The 20,491-nt window shown below is 36.8% G+C and overlaps 1 long non-coding RNA gene across 50 annotated transcripts in view; it reads left to right on the top strand.

The window, feature by feature from the left end:
• The window catches only part of LOC103909111 (uncharacterized), a 90,397-nt gene that overhangs the window by 44,713 nt on the left and 25,193 nt on the right, over nt 1-20,491 (top strand). For 8 of the 50 annotated variants that reach the window (XR_012394203.1, XR_012394208.1, XR_012394201.1 and 5 more), the window contains 7 exons: nt 6,043-6,323; nt 6,404-6,588; nt 9,027-9,114; nt 15,467-15,740; nt 15,871-15,903; nt 17,552-17,675; nt 18,558-18,651. This is a non-coding gene — a long non-coding RNA (uncharacterized lncRNA). The other 42 variants (XR_012394209.1, XR_012394210.1, XR_012394198.1 and 39 more) reach the window with 16 other exon arrangements.

The raw sequence follows: 20,491 nt of genomic DNA, 5'->3' as shown, positions 1-20,491 counted from the left end.
ACTCTATTAAGTTGACTGAACTAAAATAATTGAGTAAACTCGTTGCCTCAATATAATTGAGTGATGGAGTCTCCCAAAACTTGCATATTTAAGTTTATTTAACTTGCCGGTTTTGTAGACTATACTTACATTGTTCAGTTCACCAAACTTAGTACTAATATGTATATATATATATATTGAAAAATGAAAAAATGTTTAAATAAATTTGAATCAAAAAATAAGCAGCCATTTATTCATATTATGATGAATAATTATGCGTAAAGCCATTTGTTTTCTGATTTAAAAAAAGACCTTGCACTTAAAAGGTTGGACATATTCGAATTTTACAGTCAAGACTACATTTGTCTACAAATATCCTATTTGTTTAAAGGATTAATTTTAATCTCAAACACTTGAAATCTTAAGTTTATGCATTTTCATGGTACATAAGTCAAATGAACTCATGTTATTAAGTGATAGGACCAAAATGCTAAAGTTCAAGTTATGTTCTGTCAACTTTATTAATTGTTTAAGTAAAGGAAACATTAGGGTGTACAGTGCATAATTTGAGGTCTCCAGAAACGTCCACCGGACTACGTTTTCAGAATGAGCCTGTGTTGCTTTTTTATATACTGTAGAGATCATTTTGTACCATGCAAAGACTTTATACGTGCAAAAAATCTTCTTGTAACCTTAGATGTCAAAACAAAATTCTAGCTCTGACTCTTCTAGAATATTTTATGTGATGTTTCTCGATCTCATTACGTATGCTGCGCACACACAGTGGTGCTTGGCCCCATTTTGCCACCGTTAAGATGGTCCGTTGAGTGCAACGGTTTCACTTTAACTAATCTGCTAAAATGATCTCAGCAATGCATGCTGGATGAATGCTGCAAATCTCATTATCATTCTCGCATCATTCCTTTGCAAACTCAAGCTGCCTGAAGAAGCATGTTCATAAAGGGAGAAAATGCGCCACTGTACTCATCTGAAATTCTAATTCACCCTCTACGAATTATTTGAGGCCCAAATTCTCAATTAATTTTATCCACAGCGTATAATATATGTGCTGCATACAGCTTTCGGCGAAATACAAGAGCAGGAACTGCCTGAAAGGGAATTTCGCAGTCGTGTGCATGTGAGCTTGTGCCTGGATTAGCATTTCAAATTGAGTTATGTGCTTAAACAAGCAGTGGAGTCGCTCCTGGTGCTCTTTTCAAGACAATGCTTGTGTTATTTGTCTTAAAACTGCAGTTGGGATGTTTTCACTGCAGTATTAGTTCAACAATGAGTCATGAAGTATAGTTTAGCGTGCTGATTTTGCATGTTTTTGTTTTCTTTGGCAGTTTCCTGTTCGATTCCCTATTGAAATAAGACATTTTGTAATTGTAAATACATGTTTGATTATCTGTCTCTCCTTGACACCCGTTACAGTAGTGCTTAATTTGGGCGAATCAAATTTCATGTCCTGCAAGATTAATAACGGCTGGTAGGATCTCCGGCTTCTGCAGGCCTAACAACCCGCCACACTGTCACAGCATTAACGAGGCATCAAAGATGGTGTTTTAATGGCCACTCGCCGGCCAGCCGTCCTTACAGCACTCACTGATGTCACGCCATTATTGTTGTTTGTTATTAAGCAATTTTATATACGAGAGAGAGAGAGAGAGAGAGAGAGAGAGAGAGAGAGAGAGTGAGAGAGAGAGAAAGAGAGGGAATACTTTAATTGAATTTCTGTTTAAATCACAGAGTGCTGTGCTGAGGGGGCTCAAATTTATGCAGATTACTGTGCATGAGAAGATGCTACACATGCACACACACATATGCACATGCACACACATGCGTGCTTACACATATACATGCACACATACATATTGAGGCACACATAGTCACAAACATACACACGCACACGCACACAAACATACTATACACACACACTCACACATACAGTCACATGCACAAACACATACGCACGCAAACACATACACACACATTCATGCATACGCGTGCACACACACACACATTTGCACATGCACATACACACACATGCATGCTCACACATATACTTGCACACACACACATGGACACACACAGTCACACATGCACACATATGCACACAAACACATACCATACACACACACTCACACATACAGTCACATGCACAAACACAAACACAAACGCACTCACACACATACACACACATTCATGCATATGCATGCACTGACACACACACACACACACACACACACACACACACACACACACACACACACACACATTTGCACATGCACATACACACACATGCATGCTCACACATATACATGCACACACACACACACACACGGACACACACAGTCACAAACACACACATGCACATATGCGCACACAAACACATACCATACACACACACTCACACATACAGTCACATGCACAAACACAAATGCACTCACACACATACACACACATTCATGCATACGCATGCACACACACACACACACACACACATATGCACACGCAAACGCACACACATCTCATGCACACCCATACGCACTCACACACACATGCACACACGTTCATGCACACGCATTCACACTCACACACACAAGCGCACGCATGCACACATGCACACATGCTCACACATATACATGCACACACGCACAAACATACTGATGCACATATAGTCACAAACATACATACGCACACAAACATATACTAAATACACAAACAAACATATACCATACACACACACAAACATATACCATACACACACACACACACACTCACACTTACGGTCACATGCACAAACACATACACATGTTCATGCACACGCATGCACACATGCACATACACACACACATATGCACATGCACACACATGTGTGCTTACACATATACATGCACACATCCGGACGCACACATCCGGACGCACACATACGCACACAAACACATACCATACACACACGTTCATGTACACGCATGCACACACATACAAACACACACACATGCACCGGCTTACTCAAACACACACACACACACACACACACACACACACACACAGCATTCACATAGAATTCCTGCATGTGAAGCTTCAATAATGTAACGGAGTGAATATTCATGTCTCTATTAAATGTTGATGTGCGATGTGATGTGAATATGTGTGTGTATATACTGTATGTTAGCTTCAGGGAAAATGAGGTCAAACACTCTTCTCTGTGTGTGTTTAATAGTGAATCAGATTAAATGTGTGTGTTTTTTTTGAGACGATGTTCAGCAGAAGGGTTGTGGGTTTTACATTGGCTGCAGTTTCTTTCTTCTTTCATCTGTTTTTATTGTATCTGAACTGCTAATCAAGACTTATACTTATTCTTGTAGGCCCAGATTCACAAACAGGGCTTAGTTTAAACCATAGACTGATTTCACAGGGCCACCATTTTAAAAGCGAAATCGAGGCTGTTGTGGAAAGAAACCCAGAAGTATTGCCTGGAATCACACAGAAACGTTTTGTACCTTTCTGTTTATCTTTTTAGCGAAAAGAAAGTGACACACATTTATCATTTCACCGCCTTCCGAGTGACCCGAAGGTCCGCTCTGAATGAGTAGTAAAAATAAAAAGGCATATTGGACCTCATTTTCAGCTAAGTTAAGGGAAATTATGCTAGTTAGCTAACATTTTCTTTCCTAAACACACGTTTTTAGATGTCAATTATCAAAGTCAAGTTATTAAACTGATTCTTTCATTAAATTAGATTTATCACAATACTGAATTTTGGTACTGAAATAAATTTTCCACTAACGTTTAAGCGCCGCTGAGCGCATTCTTAAACATTGCTGATTTGTCATAGTATTCACCAGTGCTCAGCAGAAATGACTGTGATTGGCCGTGAAGGTCATCAGTTCTCTGTACTTCACCAATGTTTACCGAGTACAAACACATATATGCGATCCAGTTGGCATTTCTGTGTGGAGTTTGCATGTTCTCCTCGTGTTGATGTGGGTTTCCTGTGTGAACTCCAGTTTTCCCCACAGTCCAAAGACATGCGCTATAGGTAAATGGGATAAACAAAAATGTCCGTAGTGTATGAAGTGTGTGTGTGTGTGTGTGTGTGTGTGTGTGTGTGTGTGTGTGTGTGTATGTGTGTGTGTGTGTGTGTGTGTGTGTGAGAGCGTGAGCGTGTATGGGTGTTTCCCATTACTTGGTTGCGGCTGGAAGGACATCCATTGTGTAAAATATGCTGGAATAGTTGATGGTTCATTCCGCTGTGGCGACCCCTAATAAGTGACTAAGTGACAAAGCCAAAGGAAAATTAACATATGTGTGGAGCTTTAAACTCACAGTATCTTCCACTCTGTAATCTTACTGTAAACATTATTTTAGTTGTTTCTGACAGGAAGGTGAGCTGTGTGAATAAAGGTGGTTTGTAAGTCAACTGCTGTGTTACGCCTGAGGGATGTAGAAGTGTAAAGATAATATGATTGGCCAATTTAAGCCGTCCTCGCTTTCCCCTTTTTATGTAAATGAATGCAGACGCCACTTACGGCTCTTCATTAAGTCATTAGCAATGGTTTGCTGATTCACATTGTTATTTGCTGTGTTTGATTGCCAGTAAACATAACCTTTCCTGCACTGCAGCCGCTAATGGATCATTTTGGCTTCTCCGATTTCTGGCAGTTAGGCCTAAAATGGAGCTTTGTTTGCAGAGGGTTGTTAAAAAGATTTCTCTTTTAGATTGTTCTTTATACATTTTTGAGTATTAATTGTCCTATCAGATCAGATTCTGAATTTTTATCAAGACATAGAGTGTCTGCATGGTCATATTTCTTTTTGTGGGATCAACATTTCAATTGGTAACTTTAGGTTTTGACCAATATTTTATTTGATTTTATTTGATTTTATTTTATTTCATTTCATTTCATTTCATTTCATTTCATTTCATTTCATTTCATTTCATTTCATTTCATTTTATTTTATTTTATTTTATTTTATTTTATTTTATTTATTTATTTTATTTTATTTTATTTTATTTTGTTTTATTTTATTGTTTATTTATTTATTAATTATTGTTTATTTATTTATTGTTTATTTATTTTTGTTTATTTAATTTGTTACACCTACACTGTAAAAAAAAAGTTAACAACTCAAAATTTTAAGGGAACTTGCTGCAGAGCTTTTAAAGTTGACCCAACTTTCAACCCAATTACCGAGATCACTATTTGGTTTTATTTATTATTTTTAAAATTTACTTATTTGTTTATTTATTTTATTTTATTAGCACTGTTTATGCCAACCCAAGCTCATTCTGGAAACGTAGCCCCGCGGACATTTCTAGAGACTGCGATTTACGTGGCCGGAGGTACGTATGGCCGCGTTTGACTTTTTTTCGAGCGAACGCTACGGGGCGGTGTGACGCCGCTCCTCCTCTTCGCGCTCGCCGGCTGACGGCTCGCCTCCGTGTGGAGGGCTTTCCTGCTGCAACCAGTTTGTCCGCTTAGCTCGCAGCGTTACGTCGGTGGAGCGGAGGCCCGGAGGAGGAGGAGCTGGCCACGGGGACGACCGGGATCGAACCGAGATGAAAAACAGAATCCAAAAAATAAGGGCGAGAACGTGGCGAAATCCGAAAACGCGGTGAAAATCAAAGACAAGGGCTTTTGCTTTTTTTTTCTGGACGGCTTTTGCAAACCGTCGCTTTAAACCGTCGGTTTAGGGAAGGAGGAGGAGGGCGGCCGGGTCGGCCGATTGGCCGGCCGCCCGGTCGATCGTTCAGTTGTTCAGCCAGTCAGTCGGACAGATGGTAGCTCAACAGCGGCCTCCGGTGGCTTTTCCGCGAAAACAAAAACTGCTTGAATACGTACCTCCCGGGACGTATTTCGCGGTCTGCAGAAACGTCCGCGGGGCTACGTTTCCATAATGAGCCCGGGTTGGTTTATGCCAACTAGATACTTTTAGATAATCTTATTCTTTTTATCATTTTTTTATTTTATTTTAGCCACTATGATCCTCATAACCACCTTACAAAAAAAGAAACAAATTAAATGTATTATTTTTTTATAATGTTTATTTTTAAAGGTGCAAATCCACACAACATGAGAAAACATCCACAAGTAAAAAAAAACACAGGCAGTGAAGTTTACAAGTCACAGAAGATCAAAATCACCATTCTTAGTATAAAACATACAGGGATTCCTCATTTTCCCAGTCAGTGATCAGCGACGCGTCTCTGAATATCAGAAAATCAGTCGCTTCTGGTCCACAGAGCAAAGCTGAGAAACAAAAGAGGAGGGAGTCCATTAGTGAGACGTCAAGAGATATATATTTCATCCGCCTGTCTTCCTCACTTCTGCGTTGAGGTAACGAGATCTGAGACTACTTTTCCTTCTCTGTCTCTTTCTCTCTTGCATGTGTGTTTTGTGTGTGTCTCTTTGCTCAGATAAGAGCGGGTTTCCCTGGACGGCGGCCGATCGGGGAGATAAACAGACTGAGAGCAAATGGGATCTGAAGAGAAGTTGTTGAGGAGGCTTTTGTGTGGGAGCGCAGATGGGAAAGAGGTGTCAAAAGTGGCTCTTCACGGCAGACGCAGATCAGAGGCTCAGGAATGAAGGCTGGCCTTTACTGGTAATAAGAACAAAACACACTCTCAACGAGAGAAAAAAGCACATCTGAACTGCACACTGATCAAGTTCGGACACTAGTACTACAGTGTCTCCATCAGGACTTTACTATTTAAGAAGATACGGTTGAAGTTTGAATTATTAGCCCCCCTGAATATTATTTCCCCGATTTCTGTTTAACGGAAAGAAGATTATTTTCAACACATTTCAAATTTATTATTAACTCATTTCTAATAACTGATTACTATGGCCAGGAGGAAATGTGGCCAGGACACTGAGATTACACCCCTACTTTTTACGAGAAGTGCCATGGGATTTTTAATGACCACAGAGAGTCAGGACCTGGGTTTAACGTCTCATCCAAAAGAGGGTGCCCACTGACAGTATACTGTCCCCTTCACTATACCGGGGCATTAGGACTCACACAGACCACAGGTTGAGCGCCCCTGCTGGCTTCACTCACACCACTTCCAACAGAAACCTAGTTTTCCCATGTGGTCTCTTATTCAAGTACTGACCAGGCTCAACTCTGTCTAGCTACAGTGAATAACCAGTCTTGGCCTGCAGGATGATATGGCTGTGGACAATTCATTGTATAACAGTGGTTTGTTCTGAAGGCAATTAAAAAATATAATTACTTAAGAGGGCTAATAATATTGGCAGCTAGCTCTATGCAACTCTCACATCATCACCTATTGAACTAAGCTGAGCCTGGTCAGTACCTGGATGGTAGACTACATGGGAAAGCTACAGTAGGTTGCTGCTGGAAGTGGTGTTAGCAAGACCAGCAGGTTGCGCTCAACTTGCTGTCTGTGTGGGTCTTAACACGCCAGTATATTGATGGGGAATCTATACTGAACAGTGAGCGCCATCTTTTGGATGAGACGATAAACCGAGGTCCTGACTCTGTTGTCGTAAAAAATCCTTGGGTTTTACCCTTGCATCCTGGCCAAATTTGCCCACTGGCCTCTGTCCATTATGGCCTCCTAACCATACCCATATTATAATTGACTTCATCACTCTTTCTCCTCTCCACCAGTCAGCTGGTGTGTGGTCTGGCGCAATATGGCTGCCGTCGGATCATCCAGGTTGATGCTGCACACTGGTGGTAGAGAAGGTTCCCCCCCTCAAAAATGTGTAAAGCGCTTTGAGTGTCTAGAAAAATGCAATAAAAATGTAAGGAATTAATAATATTAATAAAATAAAATGGTAAAAAATAAAAAAAAGGTTTTTATTTGAGCAGAAATAAAACAAATAAGACTTTCTTTAGAAGAAAAAATATTTTGAGAAATCCTGTGAAAAATTCCTTACACTTTCTGTAAAGCTCAGGCTTGTAATGAATTATAATATTTTCTATTTATGTATAATGAATCATAATCATGAATAACATGTGTTTGCTAAGATTATCATCGATGGCCTTCACTAAGGTTAACAAAAAGTCAAATATCGATAAACTAAATTAAGTTCAATAAAATTGAATATGTTAAGTGATGCATGCAGACATTTATTCCAGCAGAAAGGTGTTTTTGTAAACTAGAATAAAAAATTCAAAACAAGCTTTAAAGTTTGTAAAATAGAATGTTTAATAAAATAAATTTTTTTAATTGTTAAAATTAAATTCAATTGTAATTTTAAATAAATGCAAATAAAATCAAGGTTCTAACTCTTAAATATCAAATGATAAAATAAATAAAATAAATAAATGGATAGATAAATAGTTAATTTAATGCATAAATAAAATTAAATAATCAAATTAAATAAAACTAAATTAATTATATAAATGTATCTATAAAACAAAATAAATAAATAGATAAATAAATGGATAGATCAATTAATCCATAATAAAATGAATTAAAATAAATAAATAAATGTAACTAAATTAAATTAAATTAATTATATAAATGTATCTATAAAAAGAAAACAAACATACGGTATTTTAATGACATTGCATAGTGATGTATTGATAATACTGCATAATATTACAAATAAACTAAACTAAACTAAACTATTGCATAATGATGCATAAAAAAAAGAAGAAAAAAGCATTAAAGTTCAGATTTTTAAGTTGACTCAAGTTAAATCGAGTCAATTAAAGTACTTGGGTTAAAAGTCAACTCAGTACAGCTGTGCATCAAGTTGCCTTACAATTTTAAGTTGAGTAAATTATTTTTATTGTTGTTGTGGCTGTATATATAATTCACTGTACTCTACATTTTGCACTCCACTTCACATATCGATAACATTTATATCTTGAATGTAATGTACAGTGGGTCCAGTGAGCCAGAGGAAAGTGTTATACACTGACATATATTCAGATGCATCAGATAGCTGTGCTTTTCCTGAATGTCAGGAGAGGCTTATGAGATGACGGGTAGAACAATTTAGAGACTTGCCAACCTGTAGTTACTCTACTTTTCAAAGGAAATTCTGCCTGTCTTTCAGCTCGGTGCCGGGATCATGGGTTCAGTTCCAGAGGAATGCATGAACTTGAGAAAATCTGCACTTAGATTGTGACAGTCAGAAGCTTGAGGTCAGTAGTGTGTAGTTTTCAAGGAAATTAAAGCTAGAGTAGGCAATTTTGAGGGGAGGCTTGCAGTTGCAAGCCCACCTTGAATATACAGTTGAAGTGAAAATTATTCGCCCTCCTGTGAATTTCTTTTTCTTTTTTAAATATTTCCCAAATGATGTTTAACAGAGCAAGGCATTTTTCCAACCCAGGCTCATTATTGATATGTATCAATATATACATTTCTAGAGATTTCGAAACACATATGTTTTTTTTTTTTTTTTTTTTTGCAGTTTTTGTTTTCATGAATGGCATATGTCAGGGGTGTCAAACTTAATTCCTGGAGGGCCAAAGCCCTGCACAGTTTAGTTCCAACCCTGCTCCAACACACTTACCTGTAGGTTTCAAACAAACCTGAAGGACTCAATTAGTTTGATCAGGTGTGTTTAATTAGGGTTGGAACTAAACTGTGCAGAGCTGCGGCCCTTTTGGAACGGAGTTTGACACCTGTGGCATATGTGAATCCAGCAAGCGCGCTCGGATCCGCGACAAAACAATCGGTCCGAGATCGCAAATGCACAAATACACAGAGACCCCCGGATGTGGAGTGTGAAAGCACCCTAAAACTAAGCAATTTCAAAATATAGAAACTAATAAAAACTAGTAAATCTGCCTCAAAAAACTAATTAGAACTAACTGAGATTGAAAACAAAAAGTCAAACAAAATAAAAACTAAAACTAATGAAAAATCCAAAACTATTATAACCTTGGTCCCAACAAAAATCTTTCAAGTTAACTTAAAATTGTAAAATAAATAAATGTAATAAATAAAATAAATTTTAGTAGACTGAACATAAAACAGTCAAGCAGTCGCAGAAAAACTCAAGAATTGTGTTGTTTCAGCTCATTTTAAATACGTAATTTAAATAAAAAAGTAATTTTATGACTGTACTGTATGTGGTTGTTTACAGCACCAAAAAAACAAAAACCACCCTGTGTTTGATCACCATTGGACATCCACTTTAAAACAAAATCTGGTTCCTGAAGGCAAACCAGCTGGGAGCCACTGATGTCGGAGAAACAATTGAGATATAAAAGACCTTGTATGTGATTTTTCTTCCCCGCGGGCCAATCCGGGCATGAGTGAGCCTCCCAACACATGCTTTCAGACATCTGAGCCAAAGTCCTAATCACTGTGAAGTGTGTGTAAGTAAGTGGGCATACGTGGGCACGGGTGGGCTGTGACAGTCTGGCCACCCCGCGGTAATGAGAGTCAGGAAGAGGCTGATCAGAGACCAGGAATCACATCATTAGGACCACATTCCCTTGCAGTCGAGAGAAAGAGAAAAAGAGACGGAGCAGTCAGTCACTCGGCTGAACAGATCAAACTCTAATGAGCCTGTCTCTTTGTTCTGCACCCAGGCTTCTGATGCGCACACACACACACACACACACAGGCACAGAGAAAGACAAATACTCAAATAACTGTCTATACATGAAGAGACTCTCTGTGCGTCTTTATTTGTCAGAGACTCTGAGCGACGGCAGATTGCATATGCAGAATATTGCTCTACGGAGGCAGCGTTTTAGCATTATAAACGTGTTCCTGAGGCAAAAGGCTGGCAGAAACGGTGTGTTGTTTTCTTGGCCTGATTCTAAAAGCTACATTCAGAAGTACGTACCTTGCCTTCACCGCTGGAGTATTTTAGTGCACAGAACACGTACGCGATTGGGATGCAAACCTGAATGATTGTTTGATAAAGAGTTTGATGTTGGGTTGTTTGGTAAAGAAGTCTTTCATGTTTATGTTTGACGAAAAGCTGAATTTTCAGTAGTCATTAGGCTGCTCCAGTAGTGGTGGAAAGAGTACTGAAAAATCCTACTCAAATAAAAGTACCATTACTTGCCTAAAAATGTAGTGCAGGTAAAGTAAAAGTATGAGTAAAAAGTAGACACTTTAAAAGTACTGAAGAGCAGTGAGTAGTAAGTATTACGCTGTAAAAAGCTGATGCATTTACATCTAATTTGTGGATGTGTGTAAACGTAACATTCTGTAGTGCATCTAGTTATTATCATAAGACATCATAAGATGTTAATATTAGAGTAGATTTAGGTTGTTTTGTATGGTGACCAAAATTCCGTCTATGTCTTATGTCTAGTCAGCGTCTAAGGACAACATTATTTTGATGTCCAATTATTACATCAAATGACAATGTTACTTGGTTGATTTTAGAATTTTGTGACTAAAATCCAACGTCGAGCCAACATCTTAAACCCACATCATATTGACGTAATATACTGACATTTATTCATCAGGTATGGCAACCAAAATCCAACGTCTGATAGATAGCATAGTGGTAACCATAGGCGAGGGTTAACAAACTCCAGGGTAAGGCTATGATATGCGCTGCCCTTTAATGCATTTAAATAGATTTGCGACTGACCAAGAAGAGGTTTCAACAAAAGCACCGCCTATAAACAAATGTCTTATATTCAACATGCACATTAAAGGTGCAGTAAGTGATTGTGTTCAGAAGCATGTTTTGTTGTGCTGGTTGAAAGTCTCTTCACAGTCTAATAGTAATGATTAAAGTAAATGATCTAAATGTGTTTATATGTATTTTTACATTTTGGGTAAGGCATAAAACTAAAAAATGTTCATGCAATTAAATAGAGTCGGGCCGACATCTCTCATAATTCCGATAAGTAGGCCAATCTGTCTGTCAGCAAATACAGACTTGAACAACTGCGCAGCCGTTTGTACGCAGCTCTGCCAACCAATGTTTGTGCTGCGCGTTCACGAGAGAGGGAAAGAGAGCACGAGCGCGCGCGATCGGTAAAAACCTGCTGAATCATAACTTTTTAAAAACCTGAATCAATATTGAAGTTACCTTTGCATGCTGGAGAAATTATGACACAATGTCTGAAGGATTTCTCTTAGACAGGTAATGTTCTGTTTTAAAGCTGTTTTAACTTCACGCAATGCTAATGTAACATTAGATGTTGTTGTCACACACGGGATATATCTTCACAGAGGTGTTATTCAGCCACTAAAGTCTTCCGATAACAGATTGATAAGACTATTTTCAGTTTCATAAGGGACCTTTTACAGCATTGATAATGTAGATTTTAATTAGTTTAACAACAAAACACAAGTAAATAGCACTATTCCGCCTAGTCTCTCCCTATATTGTTTACCATGCAACTCTAAATATTCGCTCTGAAATAGCATGTCAGTTTGGCTAGCACGCCGCCGGACAAGCACTAGTCGCTTTTAACACATGAGAGAGGGTTCTTTTGTGGTGCTCGTGTTTCAGGAGGCGTGGCTCTAGACGGCAGGGGAGGGACTGTGATTCAGAGATTTATGCTAAGCTATTAGCATTGCTAAAGATCACCTACTGCACCTTTAAATTATTGTATTAGATTCATTCAATTATTATAGTCACTTTCGATATGCAGCCAGGGGCCAGAAATTTTAAAATGAGTGGACCTAAATAAGGTGTACTTCAGTGCCTACTCTTAAACTAAGTATAATATCTAGTTTCTTATATTTATGATCTTTGGTAATATAGTAATTGATTTAACAAGTGACATTTTTGAGTATCTAACCCTTTTGCAAAAATGTTTTTGTTTTTATTGTTTAGTTTTTAGTTTGGTTGCGCTATTGTGCTTTGGCAGAACGAAAGTGTGCTTACTTAGTTGGCTGGTAAGAATATCACACACAGACAGCAGTCATCCATTTGCTGTGGGCAGGGGAAATTAAATAATTCATTCATTCATTTTCTTGTCGGCTTAGTCCCTTTATTAATCCGGTGTCGCCACAGTGGAATGAACCGCCAACTTATCCAGCACATTTTTACACAGCGTGTCGGTTTAGTCCCTTTATTAATCCGGGGTCGCCAAAGCGGAATGAACCGCCAACTTATCCAGCACATTTTTACACAGCGGATAACCTTCCAGCCGCAACCCATCTCTGGGAAACATCCACACACAAACACTCATACACTAAGGACAATTTAGCCTACCCAATTCACCTGTATCACATGTCTTTGGACTGTGTGGGAAACCGGAGCACCTGGAGGAAACCCACGCGAACGCAGGGAGAACATGCAAACTCCACACAGAAAATTAACTTAAATTATGTCTTCTTTTCATCATCCTTTTGTATTGATTACAAGAGGAAAGTCCAGCAGAATTTGCATATCATTATAACATGTTAAAGTGAGCTGTGAGGAATTTATGCAAAACTCTTCCAAATGCAATTATTATAAGCATAGGTGAAGTTTATTTATAAACTAATTTCGAGAAGATCACGTGCTTATGATTTATCACAGCCGGTCTCGTATTAGCTAATCACTATCTTCCAATCATATGAGCCCTAAGCTACTATGAATAACCACAGTTTTCTGTCCATTTTATCTTCATTTGAAAGAAACCTCCCTTCCTCCCCTATTCTCCTCCTTTACCACTTATCAGTTGGCACGGCGGCCCAGTGGTTAGCACTGTGAGCCCCACAGCAAAAACACTGCCGGTCCTGGTCCCGCCAGGCCGGTAGGTGTTTCTGTGAGGAGTTTGTATATTCTCCCCATGTCTGTGTGGGTTTTCACTGGGTTCCTCCCACCATCCAAAGATATCCAACATGCATAAGAATCAAGCACTTGTCTAACCCCTTTTTTCATGTGTTCCTTTAGCTACCGCAGCCGGGGAGTTCTGAGATCCACCGAGCTCAGGCTCCCCTCTCGCTCTGCCAACGGGAGGAAGCCCCGGGCTCGAGGATCCCTTGAGCTCGGGGCTCTGTCCCGGGACAGCATGAAAAACAAGCTTTTGATAGATCATCAGCTAAGTGTGAACTCTTGAAACAAATAAAGGAGTTTTGTGGGGGTGATGGGTTAAATTTGATCTGAATTGTTATTATACACACTTTTTCTTGATATCTGAAGCTTCTTTTAAACTATTGTGCTGGAAATTTGAAAACCTTTCTCAACACATTTAGTTACAGTTTTTTTCAGTTGCTTTGGTGCATTTCTCACTACACTATTTACATTTGCACAACAGTTAATGCATTTCTCAAAACAATTAGTGCAAACTGCAAAACCTAGCTGATAACCTGCAAAAGTGCGTCACATGCTCAAAATGGATAATTTATTCCTCAAAAGCAAGTATTCATGTCAATCAAACTGTCAGTATCGTCAAAATGAAAAGTCCTGACACCATTGTTTATGAACAAGATAGTCAAATGGCTTAGTCATGTTTTCATTATGACAGTTTACTTTGCACATATTTTCAATGCAAAAAAAGTCAGATTTTGGTGAAACTTCCTGAAAATGCTCAAGACAGCACTGTAGACTCTTTGCACAGCCATTTGAAAACTACAGTAAAGTCAGACATCACTGAATTTAGTGAGTTATCTGAGTACAAGACACCGGATATGTATGTTTCACATTTTTACTGCATTTGCTCTTTGCAATCCTAATTTACTCACAGCATTGTGCAAAAGAATAAACACACCCTTATTTACAACAAACATAAACTCCTTTAGGTAGAGCTGTGCACAACTGTACACAATATTGCAGTACATATTGGAACTGAGCCTACAACATACACAGGTCTGTAAATCATTCATCAAATTGTTTAATTTTAAAGACATTTTCAGGAAAATAAAGATTTTCAGCAAGTTCACCATTTTTGTATGTTATGTAATGTCAAGTAATGAAATGAGGATTATTAGTTTATATAGAATGACTATTCAGCATTTACAAGTTTAGTTCATTTTGACTGACATGACAGAAGCAGATGATAATGTTATAAACAGCAGAGAGTTGTATGAAAGCAATTGATGCTTGTCCAAAAGCATTCGCAATTTGTTGAAAAGAATGAGAAACTGCTACTGCTATGTGCACAAATGACTAATTGTTTTGAGAAATGCATTAACTGTTGTGCAAATGTAAATAGTGTAGTGAGAAATGCACCAAAGCCACTGAGAAAAACTGTAAATGCTGGTATAACATACATGACTTGCAGGTTTTTATCTCATTTTGCAGTCAGTAGAGGTTTGGAGTCCATCTACAGATACTTTCTTCCGTAGTGCATAGAAAAATCTAGTTTCTCCTTAATTCGTTTCAACAGGGATCATTAAATCATTTGCAACTTGAATGAAAAAATGACTGAGGACTTGATTAAGTCAGTGATTCACGAAGGAGCAGCCTCTGGGATTAGTTGGTTGAGTTTGACCCGAACATCTCATCTAGATCTTTCTGAGAAGCTAATGGTGGCTTATTTAATCTTTCTCCGACTGATTTCATCTGCTGTGTCCCTCATTGCTCTTTCTCTCCATCTTTTTTTGTCATTCTTCCACCCAGCCGTTCTTCTTTTACAGATAGTCAACTGCTCATCTCGACAGCTGTCTGTCAGACCATCACTGAGGTTAATGAGCACAGGAGCCGAGCTGAAACCTTTTCCCCAGCCGTCCCTCGTTCACCCGACGCTTTCATCATCTTGACGTGAGCGAGAGAGCCATTAGGACAGTGACAGATGATTATGCCGGCCAATCGCCAACTGAGATTGATAGATGTGCTGCTCGCGCATGTGTGTGTGTGTGGACGCTCATGGATTCATTCTTAAGGAGCCTGTGTGTTGCAGCCGTCCTCAAGGTCATTGATTTATGGCCAACCACTTTCTTTAGGCTCTTCATAAGACAGATCCACACACTTAACTATCAGCAGAATTGAATTCAGCCAAGCAGATATGCATTAAATGATCTTTTCCCTTTGTGTTCCACAGAAGCAGTGCAATTACGTCTGAAATGACACGAGGGTGAGTAAATGATGACACCGGTTTTCATTTTTGGCCGAACAATCTGTTCTGTCTTAATAATACATGGAAAGACAGGTGCATTTATCACCAGCCTAGCAGTTAAACAGGGTTTCATGTGTGAAATCTTCATGTAGACATGTTTTCCATTATCAGAGCGAGAGAATAATTTCAAGTCATCCCTCAGGCAGAGCTAGCACCTTGAATGAGTATTTCAAATGTGTATCTATTACACAGCGCTAGCAGAAGTGTAATGCAACAATTAAACATTACACAGGTTAAATTATGTCTTCTTTTCGTCATACTTTTGTGTTGATTACAAGAGGGAAGTTCAGCAGAATTTGCATATCATAAAAATGTGTTAAAGAGAGCCGTGGGGAATTTATGCAGAACTCTTCCAAATGTAATTATTATAAGGATAAACAAATAAAGGAGTTTGCAAATAGGGGGTGAAATTTGTCTGAATTGTTTTTCTACTTGCTCTTGGTACCTGAAGCTGCTTTTAAACTATTATGATGGAAATGTAAAAACTTTTCTCTACACTAGTGGCTCTCAAACTGTGCTACGATTCCTTCTAGTGGTGCGCAGAGAAATCGTTGAATTAAAGTAAAAAAATGAACACGCTTTTAGTAAATTGATTTCAAAAGGCTAATCCTTTTATTTTATTTTAATTTTTCTAATGTTTGTTTTGTATTCTATCATTTGAAGCTAATTTCCTTCCCTATATTTGTAACTGTTGTTGTGAGCGTATCTCGTATTTTATATCCCAATATTGACAGGTATAGTTTAATCACCTGCTTTTCTGAAACACAGCCTACTCTAACGCTCAGCGAGCAGATCTAATTTAAATATGTAAATCCAATTTGTGTATTTAAAATACACGTTAATGTTTCAAGAGTTCACACTTACACTGTAAGAAAAAAATCGTAAAAAAAAGGTCAAGTGACTGGCAGCTACGGCTGCCAAACAAAAACCATAAAATTACGGTAAAATTTCTTTGATTTGTAAATAATCTAGGAAAAGTCTGTAAAATAACAGTGTTTTTCTGTAAACATTTTAATGAAAATATCTGTAGATATATTATTTTTTTGCACTTTATTTCAACAAAGAAATTCTACCATAATTTTATGGTTTTTGTTTGGCAGCCAGCTGCCAGTCATTTGACATTTTTTTTAATGATTTTTTATTAGAGCAAGTAATTACAATTTAGTACTTTAATTTTACGTAATTTTAAATGTACTTCATAAAAAAAAGGAAAAAACACATTGTAAATAATATGGCAATTTTATTGTATAAAACAGACAAATTGCTGTAATTTGTCATTACTTATATAGTACATAAAATAACAAGTCAAGCTGTTAATTTAAAGATATTGTTTGTAATTTTTACGGATTTTTGAATATAATTTAAAATAACAGAAAAAATACTGTATAAATAATACTGTAATTTCCCTGTATAAAAAACAAAAATGTCAGTAATTTGTCTTTAATGATAAAGTAACTAAAATGAAAGTCAAACTGTGAATTTAGAGAGATTGTTTGTCATTTTACTAAGTTCTACATATAATTTTAAATGACAAAAAATTACTGTAAAAAATGTAGGAATATTTTCTGTAAAATTCGTTTTTTTGTTTTTTTTTGTTTTTTTACAGTGTGGCTGATGATTGATAATAAAGCTTGTATGGCATGCTGTCCCGGGAGAGAGCCCTGAGCTTATAAGATCCTCGAGCCCTGGGCTACCTACCGTTGCAGGGCGAGAGGGGAGTTTGAGCTCAGGTAGATCTCGATGACTCCCCCCTTGCTTATTTGTAGCTAAGTGTCAAGGTGAAGAAGACGACGTTCTTCAAGACGAAGAAATTGAGATGAGAAAACTCTGGTTATTTATAGGGAGTTAGGAATCGTCTGATAGAATAATTAGTCATGAGCTAATGCTGGAACAGCTGTGAACAATCATAAGCCTGTGATCCTCTCGAAATTTGTCTATAAATGAACTTCACTTAGATTTCAAAGATATGCAAATAAATCATATACACATGCAACATTTTTAAAATTTATCAAAAACAGTTTATATGAATATGATTACATATAGCCTATATTTATGAGGTCCAAGGAACATTTCCAAGTTTTGATGAATAGGTTACTTTATATTAATACTTTACATTTACGTACAGAAGTTTTCTTTTTACTTTTGAAGAACAGTGCTATTTTTAAATAACTTTTAAAAGCACATTTTAATTTAAATGTTGAAATTTTATTTATTTATTTATTTTTTTACCTGTAATCACTGTAGAGTTTTAATGTTCAAACTATTTATAATGGTTAAAGTGGCTGACAATAATAAAAATTCATAATAATAGTAATTAATCTGCCTGTTTTTTGAACTGTATAGAGCTTTAGCTGCTTAATTAGGCCTACTATGCTACTGTATTTCAATGTTGGTTATTATGGTGGTATGTGGAGAGACAATTTTTTTCTGAGGTGGCACTTGGTGAAAAAACTTTGACCACTGCTCTACACGGTTAGTTAAATGCTGAAGTAAACTACATGACTTGCTTTTGTCTTGTTTTGCAGACAGTAGAAGGTTGGAGTCTATCTGCAGATATTTTCTTCTATAGTGTGTAATAAAAAAACTAGTTTCTCTTTAATTCGTTTCAACAGGGATCATTAAATCATTTGCAACTCAAATGAGAAAATGACTGAGGATTTGATTAAGTCACTGATTCACGAAGGAGCAGCCACTGGGATTAGTTGGGTAAGTTTGACCCAAACATCTCATCTAGATCTTTCTGTGAAGCTAATGGTGGCTGAATTGTTTTTCTACATATTTTTTCTTGTTATCTGGAGCTGCTTTTAAACTATTGTGCTGGAAATTTAGGGTGTAAAAAAGACTTTTGTTTGGGAACTTGGCGTGTTTCCACAGTTAGCGTGGTTCATTTGGCATGTGTGAATCCAGTAATTGTGCTCGGATCCACACCAAAACAATCGGTCACCTGAATCAGGTGGTCTCAGCTCGATTGAAGTCTTGAGCGGATCCTGTATGTATTCATATATCATGTATGCAGTTCTGTATACATAAACTGCATGTATACAGCTCATGTATGGGCCATTTTTCAACTACGTGCTCTTTTAGCCTCTTTTAGTAAAGTTGAGTAAAAAAAAAACTTGTTCAAAATTAACGTAGCATAGCCTCAAAAGTTTAAACAATCTGTCTAGTTTTAAGATCTGTAAGAGGACAAATTTAGATAAGAAGAGAAAAATTTTTACGATCTTGAACTGATAAATGTCATTTTCATCACATCTCTATATACAGCTTATTTCAAAATAAATTAAATTATGGCAGTCAAACATTGTCTAAGATAGTTTTTTATCTAATTTAACCAATCTTTTCACAATATATATAATAATTATAGATTTGTCAATGAAATAAATTAGTTGTGTGTTGAATTGTAGATCTGTCACACTCTAAAATTGAATATTAATTTTATTTATTAGAAAATAAATAAACTGAATTTGTATATTAAATAGAGCAAGAACTTATACATTGTGAATACACTTTTAATGTGTGATGAGAACTTTTTAAATATATTTTTTTAAAAATGTGTGTGTGGTGATGGAAATGACAGTGGTAGAAATGACATTTCAACTGTTTATTGTGAAAAAAAAAATTAAAAATAGCTTCACCAATTAGCTTTGAATTGATACTAGTCTTTCATGTATACAAAACACTCTTCCTTACCTTAATTTTGTTTGGTTTTTGAAAACACTTTTGAGGGTACAACATGTTTGGAAATGACGTAGAATAAATGTGTTTCCTTATCAAGCAATATTTACCTTGATTTTTCTTTAAGTGTTGTTGATGAAAATGTAAATTCCCTCCATCTTGAACATGTTCTCAGATAATGGCACTATTAGTTTTCATAGAAACCACCTAAATAATCTTTCACACAAACTTTTTAAAGCGACATTACAGTGTTGTGGTGGAAATGACACCGATACTGTGCGACAGCTATATTTAGTAAAAAAAATAAAATTGATAATAGTCTCACATTAATAACTATAAAATATTTAAATTATTTAACTAGTGCTTCATTAAGATACATTAATAGATACCAGATAAATAATATTTTAAACTGTTATTTTCATTGTTGAAGTTTAAAACTCTGGGTGTGCGACAAGGTGAAAACACTGATTTTGACACCTAAAAGGAGGTTGAAAAATATGAAAAATATATAATCGAAAGGTAGTCAAATTTTTAAAGTAAGTTTTATTATTAGTTAGACAAAGTTTGAACAAAATTGTATACATTTTTGGATATATGATCGAAGGACATAAAAGTGCCCATAACATGGGGGTTCATAACATGAACTGTACACATGAAAATATACAGTTCATGTATTTTTTTTTACAGTGTAGTCTTAATATAACACTTTAAAAGTGGCTAAATTAAATTAATTGATGTGTATGTATTAATGCATATAAGGATTTAATGCAGTGTAATTTGCCTCTCCATATAAAAATAGCAAATGTAAATCCTATAATTCATTTATCATCTTCCTTTTGCACAAACTTTGCATATAAGTGATGGAAAATGC

The sequence above is a fragment of the Danio rerio genome, chromosome 18 (genome assembly GCF_049306965.1).
Source record: "Danio rerio strain Tuebingen ecotype United States chromosome 18, GRCz12tu, whole genome shotgun sequence".
NCBI lineage: Eukaryota > Metazoa > Chordata > Actinopteri > Cypriniformes > Danionidae > Danio > Danio rerio.
The sequence above is the reverse complement of the archived record's forward strand: the minus strand, read 5'-3'. Positions and strand labels throughout refer to the sequence as shown.